Below are 6,000 nucleotides of genomic sequence, written 5' to 3'. Positions count from 1 at the left end.
AGAACACTCACAGGATGTGACACAATGCAACGCTTCTTGCGAGTCACTTGTAAGAACACATCTGTGGGTAGGAGACAGGAGGTTGAGCTGCTGAGGATGACATCTTCACCAACATGACTCTCCAAATTGTGGAAAATACCTTGCTTGGCAGTCAGGTCTTCATAAACACACTCCTGCAAACGACAAGACAAAAGTGTATATCATCAAAATAATAGCAAACATGTGCATATGTATGGCAGTGGTGCTTATACTGTATATATATATATATATATATATATATATCTATATATATCTATATATATATATATATATATATATATATATAAATTTAAAGTTGGGTGTATAGAATATCTGAATGACATATTCACTTACTTAAAGTACCCCCGAAAGACTACAGAAGTTATCATGAGCTAGAGTAGAAGGGCAATTTATTCATGTGATCCTTAGGGGACAGAAGTAAAAAATATCAAAGCGAGTCAATCTGGGTAGAGCTGTTAGGTAAAAGCACTGAAGTTACAGACCCCCAGGTCAAAATAGAAATGATAGCAAATTATTATACAAAACAATTAGAAAAGCATGTAGGGGCAGGAATACTGTAATCAGGGGTAAGGCTACGATTTCGGCACAGTGATTTTTAGTACATTTCACGGGTGAGTTGCGGAAAAAACACAAAAATTCACAGAAAGGTCATCAAATAATCCAGCTTTACCTAAATCAACATACATACACAAGAGCTTTTAAATAGTACAACAAAACCAATAATATAAAGACTATTGTTTTTGACTGCTGACAAGTTTAAATGTTACTTTAGAGTACAAAACTTAGTTAACGCTAGAACCGCCACGGCAGTCATTTTGACTGTATATGACTAACAGGGGAGAATATGGCAGTCTGCTAAAACAGGTAAAAATTGATGTTAGGCACCCAAAGACTGGAATATTGCAAATGTTGTGCCATTATTATACAGACCCAGGTAATTACAGACCTATTAGTTTAACTTCCGTAACATGCAAAATGATGGAAACAATATTAAGAGGCAAGCTTGAAGACTATTTATACAGCAGCAATATTATAGGGGATAGCCAGCATGGATTCAGAAGAGGGAGATCATGCTTGTGCTTGACTTTTTTGCTTGGATACAACATTGATTTTTTTGAGGATTTTACAACTCATGTAGATCATGACAACACGGGAGGACATGTAATTGGATACAGAACTAGTTAAAAAACAGAAAGCAGAGAGTAATTGTGAGAGGTGTACAACTGGATTGGGGGGGGGGGGGGGTGTATTTAGTAGTGTACCACAATGGTCTGTACTTGGACCCTTACTCATTTATATAAATAGCATCACTCCAAAGATAACTGTAAAAAAAATGTTGCAGTACACCCTGCAAATCAATGGATCGTCACATCCCTACTGATGAGTACTACTTAGTATGGTGTGATCACCACTTCTCATGAGCATCTTTGCACGCCTTCTAGCATCTTGTGAGCACTCTTGAAAAGCCCTGCAACTTTCAATTTTTTCTTGCTCTTCTGTCCTTTCAACCCTCAGTAACTTTGTTCTAAAAATCCAAAACAATTGTATTCTGACAGTTATTATCATATCCGATATAACATGTAGGCTATAATGAGGACTGTACAGTAAATTACTTGTATAAAGTGTTATGACAGTTCTTCCAGCGACAGCGTGTGAGAAGTGCAGAGCAGTTAAAGTTCTTTGAAAGCTGATTGATGGCTGTAGAAGAAACTAAACTTACAAAAAAAAAAAATAATAATCAACATGGTCTTCAAGCCAGTAATCTGTGACACCTGCATGATGTGGGAAATCCGAGAAAACCCAGCAGAGCTAAACCAAGTGTGCGTAAAGTGCAGCGCGATCCAGGACTTGTATAAACTAGCAAGTGTGCTAGAAATGGAGCTGGAAGAAGTGAGACAGCAACAGGATCTTGAGGAGCTGGCACACCCACAATTCATGGAAGTCTGCACCACCCCTAACAGACTGAAAGCCACCAGGGAGATAGAAGAAGGTCAAAACAGCTGGGTTCAGGTAGGCAGAAGCAGGGAAAAAAAGAAACTTCGTCAAACACAACCACCAGAAATCAAAACATCCAACAAATATGAGCCAAACCAAGATCAAGAGAACAAAAGGAACAACATCCAGGACCCTATTAACAGTGATGGCCAGACAGCAAAAATTAGGGAGGTCATGACTATTGGGGACTCCATACTGAGAAACACAGCAAGTTCAGTGTGCAGTTTGGACCCCCTTACTACAACAGTGTGCTGCCTTCCAGAAGCCTCTGTCAAGCACATCACTGAGAACTTGGACAGGCTCCTAGAACGAACAGGAGACGACCCGGTAGTAGTCGTCCACATCGGTACAAACAACATTGGAAGAGACAGACCAAAATCCCTGCAAAACAAATTCAGAGAGCTAGGAAGGAAATTAAAAGACAAGACCAAAACTGTGGTATTTGCTGGGATACTGCCGGCACCTTGCAAAGAACCATACGTACAGCTGGAAATAAATAATCTAAATGCATGGCTGAAAACGTGGTGCACGCAGGAAGGCTTCACCTACCTTGAACATTGGACCACATTCTACAACAAGGACTATCTATATAGGCAGGATGGACTGCACTTCTGTGTGTCCCAGCCTTTAGGATTGCAAAATGCTGCTATACACTGTGAACATTTTAAAAAATAATGATGACGATATTTCAGTTCTATAGCCATTCAGTTTAAAATTGAACATTCTGAAGTGTTTCACAAAAATGTAATAAATGATTTATAGGCTATTATTTTTTATTATCCATAATTCCATGATACAGACCTCACTGTATATAATTATAGGTAAATACAGTATAATGTTTGTTTTTTTCCTTATTTAACTTCTTTTCTTGAAATGGGATGGAAATTACAGGAAAAATTTAATAAAACCAAAATGAGTATATAATGTTATAGAAAATGGAAGTTTTTATTTATTTATTTATTTATAAAAAAGGTCCGGAAAGCTGAAGGAAGTGTAACTCCACTGACGTTATCTCTATGAATTGTCATTTTTTCTGTTTTTTTTTTTTTTTTTTTTTTTACTGCAGCCCTCAACATAGCACAGTTGCTTCTGTTCTGCTATTCTGAGGCTGATAAGTGTGCAGACATGGATGGTTATAGCCTTGTGCTGCTCACTGCGACTGGGAACCTACAGTTTTTATGCATTTATTGACCAGAAACATTTGTTATGATTTTTACTTTTAACATAAGTGACCAGGAACAAGAAAAGCCCTAAATATGTGCTGTAAGCGACAAAGGAAAATTGTAAGCTATTGCCTGCATGGGCAAGTCCAATTCCACTAGTTTTAAGCGGAACTGGCAACCCTGATGTGAGCACAAAAAAAAAAAAGTAAGAGCAAGGATCAGACAGGATCCTAATACATGCTGTAAAATAAACAGCAAAATAATAAGGGACTTGTAGAAATGTTTTTAAAGTCATGGTTATTACTACTTTTAAAATGTTAAACAATACACAATTGGGGCTACAGTGCCGAGAAAAAGTTTGTGAAACCCTTAGGATTTTCACATATTTCAAACCTAAAATGTTATTAGATCTTAATCTAAGTCTTAATAATAGATAAAGATAACCTGATTAAACAAATGACACAAAAACATACTGATACTTTTTCAACATTAATTTATCCACAAATGATTCAACATTCAACATCCATGTGTGAAAAAATATGTGAACTTTTAGATTCAGTAACTGGTGACTTCCTTGCATGGACAGCTTGCTTCAGGTCCTGCCACAACATTTCGATGGTGTTTAGGTCTGGACTTTGACTAGACCATTCTAAAATGCGGAATTTCTTCTTCTGCAGCCATTCTTTTGTAGATCTGCTTGTATGTTTAGGATCATTGTCTTGCTGCATGATTCAGCTCATGGACGGTTGCCCTGACATTCTCCTCTAGAATCTTCTGATACAATGCAGAAATCATGGTTGTGTCAATGATGGCAAGCAGTCCAGATCCTGAAGCAACAAAGCAGCCCCAAACCATCACACTCCCACCACCATGCTTGACCGCTGGAATGAGGTTCTTCTGTCGAACGCAGCGTTTGGTTTTCGCCAAACATAACGTTTCTCATTGAGGCAAAAAAGTTCTACCTTTGACTCATCTGTCCAGAGAACATTGTTCCAGAAGTCTTGTGGATCATCTATGTGCTCTTTGGCAAACTTCGTCTACCCTGCAGAGAGCAGTGGTTTTCTCCTGGCTATCCTTCCATGAACACCATTCTTGTTCAGTCTTTTTCTGATAGTTGAGTCATGAACACTCACATTAGCCAAGGCGAGAGTGGCCTGCAGATCCTTGGATGTTACTCTGGGGTTCTTTGTGACTCCCTTGATGATTTTCCGATTTGTTCTTGGAGAGATTTTGGTAGGACGACCGCTCCTGGGTAGAGTGACTGTGGTCTTGAACTTTCTCCATTTGTAGACTATCTGTCTGACAATGGATTGGTGGAGCCCCAAATCCTTAGAAATGGTTTTGTAACCCTTTCTAGACGGATATGCATCAATAACTGTTTTCCTGAGGTCCTCTGAAATTTATTTTGATCGTGGTATGACCTGTTTCCATACACCTGTATAGTGAAGACCAAACTTACAAAGTTTCTGATCTTTATATAGGGTGGGGCCTCCCAAACTCACTCCGGTAGATCAACCTAATTATTTAAACACCTGATTCTAATTATCCCCTTAATTGAGTTGATAAAACCAGGGGTTCACTTACTTTTTCACATACCCTGAATCTTAATTATTCATTGTTGTCATCATTTTGTTTCAAAAGACATGGAATTGGTTAATATAAACCCTATTGGATATTTAAGAAAAGACTGGTTTTGATTCAAGAAGGCTATCATGGTAAAACTATGGAATTTCCATAATTATCATTGGGGTTCACAAACGTTTTCTTGGCACTGTAACTTGCCTCCCAACCCCTTTTCCATTCTAAACCTACATTTGGCATCATTTTGACACAAGTATGTGAGCACATCTTCACTGAGAGCAAAAAGTTGATATATTTGTTCATTTCGACAGAACACAGAATTGTGACAAATGCATGCAGCAATGACATTCTACACCCCTGCATGAGTCAGCTTCTCTCTTAACTCTTCCCTCTTTCTCTGCAACCTCTGGCACTGCCTGGCAGCGACCTACAGTGTGCTCACTTGTGACAGTCCTCGAGTGATCATATGTCTACACATCCGGTCTGCCCTACAAAGGCTCTTTGCTATTATGTGGCTGTAAACAGCTGTCATTCCTTTTGTTGGAAGCAAATTCTAAACAGAGAATGATTTAGATACTGAACAACAGCATCAAGTTATTTAAGAGAATGATATTGTATGTCCTTTGACCTGTTTAAATATTAAAGGCACACTACTTTACCAACCTTAAAGAACATGTGTAATGCACATACATTAGTATGCTGTGGTTATGCAACAGTAACCGAAACAATGTATCCGAAGCAAGGCATCCTCTTCCATGCTGTGCTTGCCCCATGATATCACTGATACGAAGGGCAGCCTTTGCATCTTCCACAGCTTTCTTTGCCACCCATTTTCTTCCAGTTTTCAACACAGGTGCTGCCTCCCTCACACATTCGTCATGCGACTCTACCAATGTAATTTCCAATCGAACCTTGGCGCACTTAAACTCCTTGGTTAGATCTGAGACTGGTAGCTGCAGTATCCCTTTACCATACAGTCCCACTCTGGTGAGGCAGTGTGGAACTCCTAACCATTTCCTGACTTATGAACTGATTAACGCTTCCAGCTTCTCTACTGTTGTCAAGGAAACCTCATACACAATCAGTGGCCACAGCAGTCTTGGCAGTAGACCAAACTGAAAGCACCAGAGTTTACGTTTGCCCGGTAAAGCGCTGTTGTCTGTGCTCTTCAACCCTTGCAATGCTTGCTGTCTCACTTCTCCCACACAAACTGTGTCCTTTA

The 6,000-nt window shown here is 39.1% G+C and overlaps 1 long non-coding RNA gene across 2 annotated transcripts in view; it reads right to left on the bottom strand.

Annotated features, from left to right (window-relative positions):
* The window catches only part of LOC121327718, a 28,249-nt gene continuing 22,249 nt past the window's right edge, over positions 1-6,000 (bottom strand). The window contains exons 6-7 of one of the 2 annotated variants that reach the window (XR_005951604.1): positions 140-173; positions 1-61 (exon numbers count right to left, since the gene is read on the bottom strand). This is a non-coding gene — a long non-coding RNA (uncharacterized LOC121327718). Of the gene's footprint in view, positions 174-6,000 lie in introns of both variants that reach the window. The other variant, XR_005951603.1, reaches the window with a different exon arrangement.

The sequence above is a fragment of the Polyodon spathula genome, chromosome 15, assembly GCF_017654505.1.
Source record: "Polyodon spathula isolate WHYD16114869_AA chromosome 15, ASM1765450v1, whole genome shotgun sequence".
Lineage (NCBI taxonomy): Eukaryota > Metazoa > Chordata > Actinopteri > Acipenseriformes > Polyodontidae > Polyodon > Polyodon spathula.
This window is presented reverse-complemented; position numbering and strand designations above follow the sequence as displayed.